The sequence below is a fragment of the Leopardus geoffroyi genome, chromosome E2 (genome assembly GCF_018350155.1).
Source record: "Leopardus geoffroyi isolate Oge1 chromosome E2, O.geoffroyi_Oge1_pat1.0, whole genome shotgun sequence".
Classification (NCBI taxonomy): domain Eukaryota; kingdom Metazoa; phylum Chordata; class Mammalia; order Carnivora; family Felidae; genus Leopardus; species Leopardus geoffroyi.
In genome coordinates, this window is record NC_059335.1 from 2,271,767 (window position 1) to 2,290,264 (window position 18,498).

General features: G+C 46.4%; 1 protein-coding gene and 1 pseudogene across 1 annotated transcript in view; one reads left to right on the forward strand and one right to left on the reverse strand.

Moving 5' to 3' along the window:
- Nucleotides 1–17,664, reverse strand: part of SMIM17 (small integral membrane protein 17) — a 41,999-nt gene extending 24,335 nt beyond the window's left edge. The window contains exons 1-3 of the mRNA XM_045440401.1: nt 17,544–17,664; nt 14,180–14,456; nt 1,103–1,173 (exon numbers count right to left, since the gene is read on the reverse strand). The gene's annotated coding sequence lies outside the window, so the exon portion shown is untranslated. The remainder of the gene's footprint in view (nt 1–1,102; nt 1,174–14,179; nt 14,457–17,543) is intronic.
- On the forward strand, nt 15,095–15,274 carry LOC123579501 (annotated as a pseudogene).
- Nucleotides 17,665–18,498: the final 834 nt, after the last annotated feature.

Genomic DNA, 18,498 nt, shown 5'->3' on the forward strand with positions numbered 1-18,498 from the left:
TTCCCCTAGTTGCCTAAAACCTTGAAGTAGCTAGTCACCTGGGGCGGGGGGTGGGGGGCGAGTAGGTCTGGGGTGAGATAGTAACAAGGCAGATTTGCCCTTAGAGAAATACGTGCTCTCCTCCGTGCTGTCAGTTGGGTAATCTTACGACCCTCACTTCACAGAATAAAATAGATCTTTGTGGACTGATATGGAAAGGTCTTGAACACACACCACTGCACGGAAATATCGCGTGGAAAAAAGCAGGTTGCAAAACCACAGACGCAGTCTGACATCACTCATATGAAAACCCAACAACATAAAACAATGCTGGATATTTTCTATGCACGCATAGATGTGTACATAAAGGCTTGCCAAATTCAAGACGCAACAGGCATTTAAGAGAAAGGGCTCACAGGATTACCAAGTTTATCAAGGCTACGTTTGTTCACTCGTGATGAAGAACCAGTAATTTTGTTAAATGATTACCCAGCCAGAACATGTATCTTCAAATCTCAGCATGGCTAGCCTCAGGGATTAAGTTTTTGGCCATGGATTATAGGTTTACATGAAGTGTTTTATTTTTTGAGGATCAGGACTAGACAGAGTGGCTCTGTTATACTTGGTTAATTTCAGGGTGCAAACTAATTTTTCTTCCTGACGGTGGTATGCTGTGAATAGGACGGTTTTGCTTAAAAAATTAAAATCCTCAAATCCAAAGATATTGACAATATTAAGGCATATTTCAGTGTTAGAGATGTTAGAATGTAAAAAACTAAAGAAATGCACCCTAGCATGAAAGAAATATGATACATAGATTTAATTACTGAAATGTATTCAATAATAATAGCATATATATCATAGTTATATATGTATATATATACATAACTATGATATATATACTATTATATATATATATATATATATTTTTTTTTTTTTTTTGGATTTGTTATTATGGGATGGGTAATATTGGCCAGGCTTGTTCTATGGATAAGGAGAGTCAATCAATGCATTTCCAGATATTCTCACAAAAATTACATCTATTTCTATGGGTACAGACATGTACGTCCATGAGAAGGAAACGCATCCTTCCCAGAGCACCCCAAACCCGCAAGGTACTCACCTCCACAGCAGAGGGCTGGAGTTGATGAAGCGAGATCAGAAGGAAGTCTTGCTTTATCAATATGTTTTGAACTTTGACAAAGAAAATGTGTTTACTTCTTAACTGTCAAAAAACAAAATAAAACAATACTCATTAAAAAGGGATTCGGAGAAGGTGAGTCCCCCTCTGAGAGTCGGGATAAGAACGGCCCTGCTCCCCCGATTCCCAACGCCTTCTGACAGCTCTCAAACCAAGTCACCTGGCTCACACCTCCAGTAAACAGCAGAGTTGGGATTCAGATCCGAGAGACTGACTCTAAAGCCCGCCCCTGTCCTGCTCCCTGGGGCAGACTACTTCTGGAGGTTCTTTGGCACCAGGAGGGACACCTCCCCTCCCCAGTCTCACCCCCAGGAATGCACATTCCCAAGGGGAAGGGGGCTGGGCCATGGCTGCCTGTATCAACTTTGTTCAGTCTCTGCATTGGGTCTCCTCAGGGGTCCTCTTCTCCCAGCAAGGATCCTGGATCCATTCTTGGGCAGGCAACCTGTCTTTTCTTTCCATCTGTGAGAGCTGGTTGATTGCCATGGAAACCCTCCCTCAGGTGTTAGAGGGAAAGAGGGTCCTACCATTCGATTCCCTTGTTTGCTGGCCCTGTCAGGATCAGAGGAGATGGGGTGTGTGTGTGTGTGTGTGTGTGTGTGTATGTACATGTACGACATCTCTTAAAGGCTCCCGAGAGAGAGAGAGAGAGAGAGAGAGAGAGAGCGCGCAAGTGGGAGAGGTGGGGGAGAGAGAGGGAGACACAGAACCCAAAGCAGGCTCCAGGCTCTGAGCTGTCAGCACAGAACCCGATGTGGGACTCGAAGCCATGAACAGTGAGATCATGACCTGAGCCTAAGTCGGACGCATAACCAATTGAGCCACCCAGGCGCCCCTAAAACTACTTTTTAAAATCAAAGTCACGTACCTGCATAATTAAAAAAAAAATTTTGAGTGGCAAATACATGAAAGAAACGCTGTCTTATTTCAATACTACCCTGTAGGCTTGTAATATTTCATCATTAGTTTTTCTGAAAGGCACAGGAGGGTCCTGGTTTCAGATAAGATAGGGTAAGTAAGCTCTCTTCTGCCTCTGCCACTGGAGCATTTCAATAAATTAGCAACCTAGAAATAGCAGTGTTTCTTCTCCTACTGTGTGTATTGCTAATCAGGGCTCTGCTCAAAGTTCACCTTCTGAGAGAGAGCCTCCCTGACTGCCAAAGCTGAAGCCGCCTCCTCCACCCCCACTCTCCACCTTATTGCCTCTGATCCCACTCAGAAATTAGCACTAGTGGCTTCAGTTTGCTCACTGCGGGATTCCCAGCTCCTAGAGCTGTGTCTGGCACAGAGGAGGTGCTCAGATATTTACTGAGGGAAAGACTCCCTGCTCACCCCAAGCCTCTTGTCCCCTGAAGTCCCTGCTTATCAAAGGATGCAGGAAATATAAGTATTCATCCACTTTATTTCTTAGTCTCTCCCCCACTACTAAAGGGGAAAGAAGAAGAAAAAACCTCAGTCTCTTTCTTAACCCAATCATCTCCTCCCCCTTCCCACCCACTTCGCTCACACCAACCTCCCTGTGCCACATTAAATTCAGCAGTGAGAAACACGCCAGCTTCACACCTGCCTCTCCTTCTCCTCCACTTCCTTCCCACCTCTCACCTTCTCTGGAAAGCAGGTGATCACTTATAAATACACATCCACATCTCCATAGGCAGTTTTGAAAGAAACTTGAGCAAAAGAAAGATCCCGCCTATGAATTGGGAAATATTTACTGGGCACACATCTATGATGAAGGACATGGAAAAATCTATTGAACTTCCTTTAGCGGTGCTGGTGAGGGGTGGGTGAGAGTAGATGGATGGATAGAATTCCCCCCTAATATCTCTCCCTGGTCTTGGGAGACCAATAAGCACTAGGGAAACTTGTTCTGATACTGGGCATGAGCGGAGTTGCACTTAAACCTCACACCAACCTTGGGAAGTGATAACAACGTTATTATGATGCTAATGGCCACACATAATAGAACCTACCTGCCAAGAAGTGCTCTATGTGCTGTTGTATGACTCCATTTGTCCTTTGCAACAGCACTGTAAGTTAGATACTATCCCTATCCCCACTGTACAGATGAGGAAACTGAGGTGTAGAGAAATTAAGTCTCTTTCCCTAAGTTCCTTTTTAGTATTTATTTTTGAGAGACAAAGACAGAGAGAGAGAGAGACAGAGCACGAGTGGGGAAGGGGCAGAGAGAGAGGGAGACACAGAATCCGAAGCAGGGCTCCAGACTCTGAGCTGTCAGCACAGAGCCCGACGTGGGGCTCGAACTCACAAACAATGAGACCACGACCTGACCTGAAGTCAGACGCTTAACCCACCGAGCCACCCAGGAGCCCACCCCCAACCCCTGCAAGGTTCCTTAACAGGGGAGTGGCAAAACCAGAATCTGAATGCAGCAGGGCTCTGCCTGGAAGCTCTCACCTGATGCCCCAGAGGCACCTCATTCGTCGGAACCTAGTCGCTCGGCCACACCTAAAACCCAGGAGTTCCAGCGTTGTGGAAGAAGTGGAGACAAGATATTGTGGGGGCAATGCATGGTCTCCACCCCCCACCCCCACACTTTGATCCTCCATCCAAAAATCCAGGAGCTCAAGGCCACTGCCTCTGATGGGGCGGCGGGCGGGGGGCAGTAATTAAGACAGGCATTCTCATACACTGGTGGTGGGAGTGCCAATAGGGCAATCACTTTGGGAAGGTGTATCTTTCAGGTATTTCAAACCGATACTATCTCTGGGTAGATGGGGTCTCCAACAGCCAGCTAGTGTCAGAGAATTGCTTGGTGGCATGCGGCGGCGGAAGGGGGGGTGGGGGGAACACAGAATGACGGAATCAGAATCAGAAGATCTAACTTCCACAATCCTACACCATCATTTCCGCCATATTATATTGGCCAAAGCAAGCCACAGGGACAGCACGGATTCAAGGAATGTGAAATGAGACAGCAGGGGCGGCAACGAATGTGTGGCCATTTTTAATATTCGAAACGAGAAAGTTTTACAAGGAAAAAGGAAAGGCAGGCTGGGGGCAGAGAACAGCAAGGAGCAATGACGTGAAAAACAAAACAAAAAACTAAGCAGAATTCTGCTCTGCCCATCCCTTCTCTGTGAGTTCCAGAATTTTCTAGCTTCTATCCAAGTAGAGTGAAAAACACAACCACACGCTACCCCCCCCCCCATCTTGCTGACCCTTTCCTGCCACCTTTCCCAAATTCATTACCCTGAAGCCTCCTCCCCCTGCAGTTAAATAACATTACATGTGTCAAGAGTTTCTCAGGGCGCCTGGCACATAGTACACACTCAGTAAGTGATAGCAGTAGTGAGAGCTATACTGTGGGCACACCCCATGGATACGTAGTGAGGACCCAATGGGTTAATCCATGTCACGTGCTTAAAACAGTCCCTGGCACTTAATGAAGACCCGGTAAGTGGTAAGTGCGGTATTGCTGTTGTTACTGTTGTTGCTGTAGGTTTTCAAGAGGACCCATCAAACTGTTACAAAACACAAGACGATCTTAGTATATACAATAAAAATAGCTAAGGCTCTAGAGCTGCACCCTTGAACACAGCAGCCAGGAGCCACATGTAACTATGACAACTTATATGAATTAAGATTAAATGCAGCAGAGGACCAGCCAAGATGGTGGAATAGCATGGAAGTTTTTTTGCATCTCGCATCCATGAAATACAGCCAGACCAACACTAAACCATCCTGCACACCTAGAAAACGGATCTGAGGATTCACATGACAATCTGTACAATCTGAACCACAGAATTCAGCAGGTATGAGGCGCGGAGAGGTGAACTGGGGGAGAGAGAAGCCACAGAGAGCAGGGAGCCATTTGTGCTTGTGGAGAGAGGCCAGAGCCGGGGGAGGGGGGGGGGGCGGGGAGAGTTCGGGGGAAAAGCACCTCCCCCACCAAAAGCAGCTGGAGAGAAAGTAGAAAAGTGTAAACAGCCGCAGGGACTGAACTAAAAAGGGAGAAAGGAGAAAGAAGAGGGTTTAAATTCCATTAAGACTCTAAAAACAGGGGGAGTGCAGAGTCTGAAACTCTGCAGCTCGATACCTGGCGGTGCTCTGGTGGGAAAGGCAAATCCCCAGGAGCAGAGTGAAGTCCAGGCGGCCCTTGGGCCACACGGGGAGAGGCGGCTCCCCTGCTGGGAGGACACCTGGTAGAGGCTGTGTCGGTTCCCCAAAGGCAAAGGGGCCAGTGGACCCAGGAGAACAACCATATTCGCTGGTGCTGGGACAAGGCTGTTGGGGGTGAAGCCTGGCGTCAGATGTGAGTTGTGATTTTGCAGAATCCCTGAAACGCTGCGTGAACTTTTTCTGGGGCGGGCTGGCACCTGTCCGCGGTCTCTGGGTGTGGGCAGCAGCACGGTCTCGAGAACGTTCCTGGGGGCGGCCGGCACCAGCCATGGCTCGGTGAGACCCTCCTGCAGAAGGTCTGAGCGGGGACAAAGCCGCAGTCCCTCAGAAGTGACGGGCCCGAAACAGCCGCGTATGAGATAAAATTCAGGAGGGAAGTGCCACCTGGCAACCTAATGGCTTGGTCAGGATGGTGTAGAAACGGGGGGGGGGGGGGGGGGGGGGGCGGTGAATGGAAGCCGGACACAAAGGACTAGTGGCGATAGCCGATCAGAGAGCAGAACTCCGAGACCGGGTAGCTGGGTGACGCCATTTTCACTGCTCTGGCACATGCGCATACGCACCTACCTGCACAACAACAATCCACCCCAGTAAGCTAAGCAGCGCCATCTAGTGGAGAACAGAGCCATTACACTAAGCCTCACCCACCTGGGCCAACCAGGCGCGTCAGGAACACAAGTCTTTCCACCTGCTAGTTAACGGATGCTAAAGTGCTTCATAGTTTGACTTCCAGGGGAAAATGAAGTACTTGCAGTCGTATTTCAGTCTGTTTGCCAGTTCATCTATTCATTTTTTCTTTCTTTTTTTCCCCCTTTTTCATTTCTTTTCTTTTTCTTGAATACAGAAAAAGAAAAAAATTCATTTTTACTTTCAATTTTTATTAAAAATATTTTTAATTTTTTTCTACTATATTTTTTCACTGTTGTGTAAATTTTTTCAAATTCTATTTCACTTCCATCATTTCATTTTATTCTACTTTAGTGTTCATTTTTTCAAATTTTCAAACGATTTCCTTTTTTTTCTTTTCCCTTTTTTCTCTAATCTATCAAGCCCCTTTCAACACTCAGATCAAAACACACCAAGGATCTAGCATCATTTACTTGATTTTGTGTGTGTGTGTTTGTTTTCAATTTTTCAATTTTGATATTTTTTAATTTTAATTTTTTTATCTCATTAATTCCTTTTCTCCCTTCAAAATGATGAAATGAAGGAATTCACCCCAAAAGAAAGAGCAGGAAGAAATGACAGCCAGGGACTTAACCAACACAAACAAGATGTCTGAACCAGCATTTAGAATCATGATAGTAAGAATACTAGCTGGAGTCGAAAATAGATCAGAACCCCTTTCTGTGGAGACAAAAGAAGTAAAAGCTAGTCAGGATGAAATAAAAAATGCTGTAACTGAGCTGCAATCTTGAATGGGTGCCTCAGCGGCAAGGATGGATGAGGCAGAACAGAGAATCAGTGATATAGAGGACAAACTTATAGAGAATAACAAAGCAGAAAAAAAGAGGGAGATTAAGGCAAAAGAGCACAATTAAAAAATTAGAGAAATCAGTGACTCATTTAAAAGGAACAACATCAGGGGCGCCTGGGTGGCTCAGTCGGTTGAGCATCCGACTTCGGCTCAGGTCATGATCTCACAGTCTGTGGGTTCAAGTCCCGCATCAGGCTCTGTGCTGACAGCTCAGAGCCTGGAGCCTGTTTCCAATCCTGTGTCTCCCTCTCTCTCTGCCCCTCCCCCAGTCTCACTTTGTCTCACTCTGTCTCTCAAAAATAAATAAATATTTAAAAAAAAAAAAAAAAAGGAACAACATCAGAATCATAGGGGTCCCAGGGGCGCCTGGGTGGCGCAGTCGGTTAAGCGTCTGACTTCAGCCAGGTCACGATCTCGCGGTCCGTGAGTTCGAGCCCCGCGTCGGGCTCTGGGCTGATGGCTCGGAGCCTGGAGCCTGTTTCCGATTCTGTGTCTCCCTCTCTCTCTGCACCTCCCCCACTCATGCTCTGTCTCTCTCTGTCCCAAAAATAAATAAACGTTGAAAAAAAAAAAGAATCATAGGGGTCCCAGAAGAGGAAGAGAGAGGAACAGGAGTAGAAGGGTTATGTGAGAAAATCATAGTGGAAAACTTTCCTAACCTGGGGAAAGACACAGACATCAAAATCCAGGAAGCACAGAGGACTCCCATTAGATTCAACAAAAACCAACCATCAACAAGGCATATCATAGTCAAATTCACAAAATACTCAGGCAAGGAAAGAGTCATGAAGGCAGCAAGGGAAAAAAAGTCCTTAACCTACAAGGGTGTCGTAGACTCTAAGTCTAAAGTTCTCTTTTGTCTAGCAAAAGAGCAGACATAGGATTAAAATGAGAGATGGCTAATGTCTGGGAAAAAGACAAGAGCCCCGAATAAGGGTCCTTGCTTCGTATTTATTCAGATCAGAAGGCTTACAAACGTGATGGGCGTGCACAAAGAGACAAAGAAACTGTGAACATTAACTTGAGGACGTGAGGGGGAAAAGGGGGTCTTGAAAATACACAGTGTCTGGGGTTTGTGTCAATATAAAACAAAATCCATGGGAGTGCAAGCTGGTGCAGTCACTCTGGAAAACAGTATGGAGGTACCTCAAAAACTAAAAATAGAACTACCCTACGACCCAGAAATTGCACTACTAGGTATTTATCCATGGGATACAGGTGTGCTGTTTCGAAGGGACACATGCACCCCAATGTTTATAGCAACACTATCCACAATAGCCAAAGTATGGAAAGAGCCCAAATGTCCATTGAGGGATGAATGGATAAAGAAAATGTGTTATATATATATATATATATATATATATATATATATATATGTGTGTGTGTGTGTGTGTGTGTGTGTGTATACACACACACACACACACACACACACACAATGGAGTATTACTCCGCAATCAAAAAGAATGAAATCTTGCCATTTGCAACTATGTGGATGGAACTGGAAGGTATTATGCTAAATGAAATTAGTCAGAGAAAGACAAAAATCATATGACATCACTCATATGAGGACTTTATGAGACAAAACAGATGAACATAAGGGAAGGGAAACAAAAATAATATAAAAACAGGGAGGGGGACAAAACAGAAGAGACTCATAAATACGTAGAACTGAGGGTTACTGGAGGGGTTGTGGGAGGGGGGATGGGCTAATTGGATAAGGGACACTATGGAATCTACTCCTGAAATCATTTTTTCACTATATGCTAATTTGGATGTAAATTTTAAAAAATAAAAAATCAATAAAATAAAATAAAATAATAAAAGAGGGGAAAAATGTATATATATAAAACAAAATCCAGGTGCCGGGCAGATGGGTAGATGGTTGTTAACAGCAGACAGGAGGCACCTGCCTGTTTATCTTTGCCAGCCTAGAGGATGAGACAGACAGGGGGAATAACCTCAGGGTTAACAAGGCGCCTTCTCTTTTGTTAACCATCTCCGCTCTGGGCTGCTTTGCCTGCAGCACAGCAGTCCAAAGTCCAATTCACCAATTTACCTACCCTGGCCCTATTCTCCTATGAAAGCAGCTTTCTGCTATAGTACTAAACTTGGGGTGCTTTCACCCTGAATATCTAATCTTGTTATTCCTATGTATTGGGCACCTTTGCACCAATTGTATTTTCAATTGGGCAATCTTGTTATTCCTATGTATTGGGCACCTTTGCCTCTCCCTGTCTATTTTGGGGGGTTCAGCACCCCCTCCCTATTTCGAGGTGCCTTTTCACCCCCGCTATTCTTGGCACTTTTGTGCCTCCCTATTCTTAGAGTGCCAATCTGTTTTTCCCGAACTTGGGTGTGAACATTTTATGACTTTGTGTTTCTTTATGCCTTGTTAACCCATTGGTGTAGGATTCCTAATCTTATCCCCCACACCAGGGAAGACAGATCAGGTTTGCAGCAGACCTATCTACAGGAACTCATCAGGCCAGAAAGGCAGGATATATTCAATGTGCTGAATCAGAAAATATATGCAACCAAGAATTCTTTATCCAGCAAGGCTGTCATTCAAAATAGAAAGAGACATAAAAAGTTTCCCAGACAAACAAAAATTAAAGGAGTCTGTGACCACTATACCAGCCCTGCAAGAAATTTTAAGGGGGACTCTCTGAGCAACAAAGACTAGAAAGGACCAAAGAACACCACCAGAAACTCCAACTCTACAGGGAACATAATGGCAATAAATTCATATCTTTCAGTACTCACTGTAAACGTCAATGGACTCAATGCTCCAATCAAAAGACATAGGGTAATAGTATGGAAAAGAAAACAAGATCCATCTCTATGCTGTTTACAAGAGACCCACTTTAGACCTAAAGTCACCTTCGGATTGAAAGTAAGGGGATGGAGAACCATCTATCATGCTGATGGTCAACAAAAGAAAGCCGGAGTAGCCATACTTACATCAGACAATCTAGACTTTAAAATAGAGACTGTATCAAGAGACGAAGAAGGGCATTATATCATAATTAAGGGGGTCTATCCACCAAGAAGACCTAACAATTGTAAACATTTATGCGCCAAATGTGGGACACCCATATATATAAATCAATTAATCACAAACATAAAGAAACTCACTGAGGGGCGCCTGGGTGGCGCAGTCGGTTAAGCGTCCGACTTCAGCCAGGTCACGATCTCGCAGTCCGTGAGTTCGAGCCCCGCGTCTGGCTCTGGGCTGATGGCTCAGAGCCTGGAGCCTGTTTCCGATTCTGTGTCTCCCTCTCTCTCTGCCCCTCCCCCGTTCATGCTCTGTCTCTCTCTGTCCCAAAAATAAATAAACGTTGAAAAAAAAAATTTAAAAAAAAAAAAAAATAAAATAAAAAATAAAGAAACTCACTGATAGTAATACCATAATAGTAGGGGACTTCAACACCCCACTCACATCAATGGATAGATTAGATAATCAAAAACTCAACAAGGAAACAATGGCTTTGAATGCCACACTGGACCAGATGTACTTAACAGATATATTCAGAACATTTCATCCTAAAGCAGCAGAATATACACTTTTCTCCAGTGCACATGGAACGTTCTCCAGAATAGACAACATACTGGGACACAAATCAGCCCTCAGCAAGTGCAAAAAGATCGAGATCATACTGTGCATATTTTCAGACCACACTATGAAACTCGAAATCAACCACAAGAAAAAATTTGGAAAGGTAACAAGTACTTGGAAACTAAAGTACATCCTACTAAAGAATGAATGGGCTAACCAAGAAGTTAAAGAGGAAATTAAAAAGTTCATGGAAGCCAATGAAAATGATAACACCACAACCCAAAACCTCTGGGACGCAGGAAAAGCAGTCATAAGAGGAAAGTATATGGCAATCCAGGCCTTCCTAAACGAGGCAGAAAGGTCTCAGATACACAACCTAATCTTATACCTTAATGAGCTGGAAAAAGAAAAGCAAATAAAACCTAAAATCAGCAGAAGACAGGAAATAAAGATTAGAGCAGAAGTTAATGCCATCGAAAGCAAAAAAACAGAACATTCAATGAACCCAGAAGCTGGTTTTTTGAAAGAATTAACAAAATTGATAAAACACTAGCCAGTTTGATCAAAAAGAAAAAGGAAAGGACCCAAATAAATAAAATCAAGAATGAAAGAGGAGAGATCACAACCAACATAGCAGAAATAAAAACAGTAATAAGAGAATATTATAAGCAATTATATGCCAATAAAATGGGCAATCTGGGAGAATTGGACAAATTCCTAGAAACATATAAACTACAAAAACTGAAACAGGAAGAAACAGAAAATTTGAACAGACCCATAACCAGTAAAGAAATTGAATCAGTAATCAAAAATCTCCCAAAAAACAAGACTCCAGGGCCAGAAGCTTTCCAGGGTAATTCTACCAAATATTTAAGGAAGAGTTAACACCTATTCTCTAGAAGCTGTTCCAAAAAGATAGAAATGGAAGGAAAACTTCCAAACTCTTTCTATGAAGCCAGCATTACCTTGATTCCAAAACCAGACAGAGACCCCAGTAAAAAGTAGCAGTACAGACCAATTTCTCTGATGAACACGGACACAAAAATCCTCAACAAGATACTAGCCAACTGGATCCAACAAGACATTAAAAAAATTATTCACCACGACCAAGTGGGATTTATACCTGGGATGCAGGGCTGGTTCAATATCCACAAAACAATTAACATGATTCATCACATCAATAAAAGAAAGGACAAGAACCATATGATCCTCTCAATAGATGCGGAGAAAACATTTGACAAAATACAGCATCCTTTCTTGATTAAAAAAACCCTCCAGAAAGTAGGGATAGAAGGATCATACCTCAAGATCATAAAAGCCATATATGAATGACCCAACGCTAATATCATCCTCAATGGGGAAAAACTGAGAGCTTTCCCCCAAAGGTCAGGAACAAGACAGGGATGTCCACTGTTGCCACTGTTATTCAACATAGTATTGGAAGTCTTAGCCTCTGCAATCAGACAACACAAAGAAATAAAAGGCATCCAAATCCACCAGCAGGAGGTCAAACTTTCACTCTTTGCAGATGACATGATACTCTACATGGAAAACCCAAAAGATTCCACCAAAAAACTGCTAGAAGTGATTCATGAAATCAGCAAAGTTGCAGGATATAAAATCAATGCACAGAAATCGGTTGCATTCCTATACACCAACAATGAAACAATAGAAAGAGAAATCAAGACATCGATCCCATTTACAATTGCACCAAAACCCATAAAATACCTAGGAATAAATCTAACCAAAGAGGTGAAAAATCTATACACTGAAAACTATAGAAAGCTTATGAAAGAAATTGAAGATGACACACAAAAAAAAAAAAAAAAATGGAAAGAGATTCCATGCTCCTGGGCAGCAAGAACAAATATTGTTAAAATGTCAATACTGGGGCGCCTGGGTGGCGCAGTCGGTTAAGCGTCTGACTTCAGTCAGGTCACGATCTCGCGGTCCGTGAGTTCGAGCCCTGCGTCCGGCTCTGGGCTGATGGCTCAGAGCCTGGAGCCTGTTTCCGATTCTATGTCTCCCTCTCTCTCTGACCCTCCCCCGTTCATGCTCTGTCTCTCTCTGTCCCAAAAAAAATAAATAAAAACGTTGAAAAAAAAATTAAAAAAAAAAAAATAGAACTACCCCAGGACCCAGCAATTGCCCTACTAGGCATTTATCCACGGGATACAGGTGTGCTGTTTCGAAGGGACACATGCACCCCAATGTTTATAGCAGCACTATCAACAATAGCCAAAGTATGGAAAGAGCCCAAATGTCCATCGATGGATGAATGGATAAAGAAGATGTGGTATATATATACAATGGAGTATTACTCGGCAATCAAAAGAATGAAATCTTGTCATTTGCAACTACGTGGATGGAACTGGAGGGTATTGTGCTAAGCACAATTAGAGAAAGACAAATACCATATGACTTCACTCATATAAGGACTTCAAGAAAACAAAACAGATGAACATAAGGGAAAGGAACAAAAAATAATATAAAAACAGGGAGGGGGACAAAACATAAGACAGTCTTAAAAATGGAGAACAAACTGAGGGTTACTGGAGGGGTTGTGGGAGGGGGATGGGCTAATGGGTAAGGGGAATTAAGGAATCTACTGAAATCATTGTTGCACTATATGCTAACTAATTTGGATGTAAATTTAAGAAATTTGAAAAAGTCAAATGCAGCTAAAAGTTCAGCTCCATGGCCCGCAGCAGCCGCCACACAGGGCAGTGCAGACACAGAGCATTTGCACTTGTGCATGAGACCTGAGGACAGCGCGGCTTTATGGGGTCCCCTTAGGGGTCCTCGGGTAAGGAGGCTGCGTGAATTAACCCCTGCAACCCACAGAGCAGCCCTACAGGGTAGGTTTCCCTACAGGGAACCTCTCTGCAGGTGAGGAAACTCAGGCTCAGAAAATGACATTAGTCCAAGGATGCACAGCTGGGATCTGAGCCCAGGCATACCTGGTGCCAGAGACCCTGCTCCCCCCAGTTTCTGACGTGTCACCTTCTTACTGTTCCTTTTTTTCCCCTTCCTTCCCCCTCCCCCCACCCCCTCAGCTTCACTGTCTACCTGGCCTCCTCCCCTCCCCAGCTCCTCCCCAACCCTCTTTCCGGCTCCCCTTCCTTCACCTCCTCCCCTGCCTTCTTCTCCAGCCCTCCAACTTCCTCCCCCTCCCCCCTCCTCCCTCTGACTCCACCTCCCTTCCTCTCTTCGTTCCTACAGCTGAGCTCCTACCCGGTCCTTTCCAGCTGCCCCTCTTTCTTCATCCTCCTTCTTCCAACCCTCCCTTCCCTCCTCTCCCGTTCCCTCTTTCTCACTCCTTTCTCTGCACCGCCCTCCTCCCCACTCCCTCTCACCCCTCCCTGCCTATCCTCCCTTTCCCGCTCCTTCTGCCCTCTTCCCGCTCTAAGTCCCACCCCTTCCCTCCTCCCTCCAAGCCCCTTCCCCCCTCCCCACTCCCTCCAAGCCTCTCCTTTTTTTTCCTCCCTCCTGCGCTCAGCTCTTCCCCTTCCCTTCTCCTTCCTCTTCCTTCCCTCCCCTCCTCGTCCTCCGTTCTCCCCCACCCTCTGGAATCCTCGGCCCCCCCCGCGCCAACCTCCTGGAAGCGGGGAGGGGGGCGTGGTCCCGCGAGGCCGAGCGGGAGCTGCGAGGTGCGCAGGCGCAGTTCGTGTTCTCCCGGGACCCACCGAGGCCCGGCCCCAGGTTTTCGTGGTGGGGTGGATCCTGCACCCGGGATCGGAGGAGGGACCCGGAAGAGGCTGCAAATCCCCCGCCTCTCCCTGCCTCAGTTTCCCCGCCCGGACAGTGGGTCCAAGGACAGCACCTGTGCGGGGGTGGTGCGCGAGGCTCCCTCCGTCCGAGCTGCTCTGGTTGCCGCTGTTGTTTAGGTAATAGTAACTGCAGCGCCGCGCCGCCGGCAGTTTCGGAGCGTGCACTTGCCGCGCCTGGGTCAGCACCCCACCGAGCGGGGTCCCCCTCCCCCGCAGCGCCGGAGCTCCTCGGAGGTGCAGACCCCGACCCCGCCCGGGAAGGCCGGCCCGGAGTCGCGGGGGGCGGGGCCCGGGGCTTCTCGAGCTCCCGCGAGATGCTGCAGCGCAGGCCTGCGGAAAACGGAGAGATACACCTGTTATCTCCCTAAACTCCACGGGAGCCCCCACACTAGGATTCCCCCCCACCCCGTTTGCAGATGTGGAAACTGAGGCACAAAAATGAAAAGCCCCTCCCGGCCCCCTCCAGTGGTGGAAGAGTTAGTGCGATTTAATTACCACATCTACGAGGCCTTTGCCCGGCACCGCCTTACATCGACCCTGTAAGGTAGGGTAGTAGGTCCCTCACCTTACAGATGAGAAAACAGGTTTATATGCCCATGTATAACAATGACATATATATGATCAGTTTACATATATCTTACATGTATACACAGTATTTAGTATGCCTGTTTACATGCCAAATACAGGTATGTAAGGTATTTGGCACCATAGCACACATATATAAAGGTATCATTTATCATATGGAGGTATATGTGGTATTTAGTGTATGACTGGGCCACATATATATGATATTAGTATGTATAAGTCTCATATACACACCATGTATATTAGTTCATATATATCTTATGTATGTGTATATATGGTATTTAGGGTGATTACATCTCATATACACACAGGGCATATGGTATTTAGAGTATGTGTGCAGGGCGTTTAGTGGGAAGGAAGACTGGTTAAGAACGCAGGTTCTGATCACTTCTCAGCCTTTTGGCTAAGATCAAGTGTAGTATCTGTTCTTATCAGTTTAAAACGCAGGTTCTGAGACTCTGTGGCCCCAGATGACCTAAAAGATCCTGGTTTCCACTTTTGTATTTCCAGAGTTTCTTATAATTTAAAAGGACCGTTGTTGCTGTGGAAACGGCAGTTCAGTTTGGTGATTCCTTGGTAAGTTGAACACAGAATTAGCACACGACCCAGCAGTTCCACTCAGGTATGTGTATACCTCAAAGAATTGAAAACAGGGGCTCAAACCCTTGGCCGTGCATATTCACAGCACTATTACTCACAATCGCCAAAAGGCGGAATGGAAACGTCATGCTCAGTGAAAGAAGCCAGACAGGAGGGCCATGAACCATGTGATTCTGTTTACATGAAATGTCCACAGCAGGTAAATCCGTGGAGACACAAAGCAGATTGGTGGTGGCCAGGGGCTGGGGGAAGGAGGGAGTGGGGAGAGACTGCTTCGTGTGTATAAGGTCTCCTTTTGGGGGTGGAGATGTTTTGGTTCGGAAGTGGACAGCAATGGTCAGGACACAGCACTGTGAATGTACTAAATGCTGCTGAATTGTACCCTTTAAATTTGGTAAAATGGTAAATTTTATGTTATGTGTATTTGACTATAATAAACCAGGGGGAGGCTTGTTGTAGACCCAATCCTATGCAGAGTCCTGGGATAAAGGCTAATAAAAGGAATCCCCCCCCCCAGTTTGGGGGTGGGGGGATGTTCTATATACTGATGGTAATAATAAAATAAAATAGGGGCACCTGGCTGGTTCAGTCAGTAGAATATGCAACTCTTGGTCTCAGGGATGTGAGTTCAAGGCCACATTGGGCATGGAGCTTACTTAAAAAAAAATTAAAACATTTCCATACTCTTACCATATGGCACATGCTTTTTTACTCACTTGTTGAAATCTCATAATGACCCTGTGTGATGGGCACCTTATCCTCATTTTCCAGAAGAGGAAACTGAGGCACTTGGAGGGTAAGTTACTTGCCCAAAGACACACAGCAGGTAAGTGGCAGTGCTGGGAGTTGAACCCAGGTTTCAGGCTCCTGTGGCCTCACAGCTCACCAACCCAGGGTGACATCTGTCAGAGGAGAGCTGTGAACAAGGTCTGGGTCGGCACAAAGGAAAGAGGCTCTGCTTGTCTCCAGAGCCCTGTGAGCTGGGTCCAGGATGGTGGGGGTGCCAGGCAGGGTGGTCCTGGGTCTGATCCTGCCTCGGAGAGATGTCTCCACTGTCCACCTCCCCAGCCACACTGGAGGTGTCTGGGTAGTGGGAGCCCATGTGGTGTGGCTGCTGTGTCTCTGTTTCTGTGGATGAGAAGGAACGGGGTGTGCAGCCCGCTTGGGATTCTCTCTCTACTCGCTCACTTTCTCTCAAATAAATAAACATTAAAAAAAAATACTGGGGTGCCTGGGTGGCTCAGTCGGTTGAGCGTCCAACTTCTGCCCAGGTCATGATCTCACAATTTGTGAGTTCAAGCCCCGTGTCAGGCTCTGTGCTGACAGCTCAGAGCCTGGAGCCTGCTTCGGATTCTGTGTCTCCCTCTCTCTGCCCCTCCCTGGCATGCACTCTCTCTCAACAATAAACACTAAAAAAAATTTTTTTTAATTTTAACCATCTAGGCCTTCACAGAAAGTTTGCCAACACTTGGCCATCAGCCAACTGTAATCTGCGAGAATTACAGACTCTTTTTCACCACGATGTGCCGAGGTCTCCACTTGGTCTCATGGTCTTTGGGGGCTCTCTCCGGGTGGGCTCCTCCACATCAGGTGGCGGGATGCTGAGATGGGATGGCTCCATTCTTTCAGCTCTAAGCCTGCCTCCCTGTGGGCCAGACCGGCCACTGTCCTAGGTGCTGAACCCCGCCAGCTATCTGTGTACCTGGCACTTCAAGAAGGGAATGAATGTGATTCTCTGTTCAGTGGCTGCTTGTTTGCGGCAGGATCTGGGGACTCTCCTGCAAGGAAAGTTTGCTGGATGGGAGCTTTGTGTGGCTCCCTCTATTCACTGTATTAGTTTACACTGGCAGCAATGGAAATCTATTTTCCCCCGGTTCCAGAAGCTGGAAGTCTGAGATGGAGGTGTCTGCAGGGTTGGTTCCTCCTGAGGCTCCTCTCCTTGGCTTGCAGACGGCAGACCCCTTGCTGCTTCTTCACGTTACTCCTCTGTGCCTGTGTGAGCCCCTGCTGTCTCTGTCTCCTTATAAGGACACCAGCCATTGGATTAGGATAATGATCCCGCTAAGGCCCTATCTCCAAACACAGTCACATTTTGAAATTACCAGGCATTAGTATTCCAACATAGAAATTTGGGGGGAACCTGTGCAATCTGTGACATCCCCAAAAGGTAGAAATTTGACCTCTGATATCTGTGGCTGATGTCTATGTGGTATTGGCAAGCTGGGCACTCACCTTGGGCTCACTCTCCTTTCTTCCTTCCTTCCTTCATGGTGTGCAGTTGGTCTGGGGACACAGCAATCCTGTCGGAGACCACCTTTCCCACTTGCATCCAGGAGGGGACAGGGACCACCCCTCACCTGTGGATAGCGAGGAGAGGGATGTGTTCACACTGCCACTTCCCCTTCCCCGACCCATCCCCTGGGTGCTGTACCCCACGTGTCCGGTGCAAGATAGCGGAGGGAGCCGCCAAGAAGCAGAGCCTCCTTGTAATTGGCTGTGAGGAACAACGTCCCAGGCCTTTGGGGCTTCTGGCTGCATTTAGCCCACGCTGACCCAGGTCTGTGACCCCACCCATTGCCTCCACCCTCCATGGGCAGTCAGGCACCATTCCTGCTTAACGGACAAGGAGGCCCCAAGGAAGCTCACTGATCACCACCTAGTAAGTGTCAGGACCAGCAACTTAACCCAGGATCCGCTGACCCCAGAGCTGACTTGATCGCCCTGCAATACCACACAGGCTACAGGCCAGGGGTCTGGTCTGCTCCTTCCCCACCCCCAGATGTAGCTTGTGTGGCCTGTCCCATTCTGGTCCAAATAGCATTTCTTAAGTATGGAAACTGAGCGCCATTTAGAAAACAAACATTGCAGGGGCGCCTGGGTGGCGCAGTCGGTTAAGCGTCCGACTTCAGCCAGGTCACGATCTCGCGGTCCGTGAGTTCGAGCCCCGCGTCGGGCTCTGGGCTGATGGCTCAGAGCCTGGAGCCTGTTTCCGATTCTGTGTCTCCCTCTCTCTCTGCCCCTCCCCCGTTCATGCTCTGTCTCTCTCTGTCCCAAAAATAAATAAACGTTGAAAAAAAAAAAAAAACATTGCAAATAAAAAGTCTGTCTTTTCGGCTCCCAGATCCCAATACTCCCAAAGTATTAGTGCTTTGAGCCTCAGTTTCCTCCCCTGGAAAACGGGGATAAG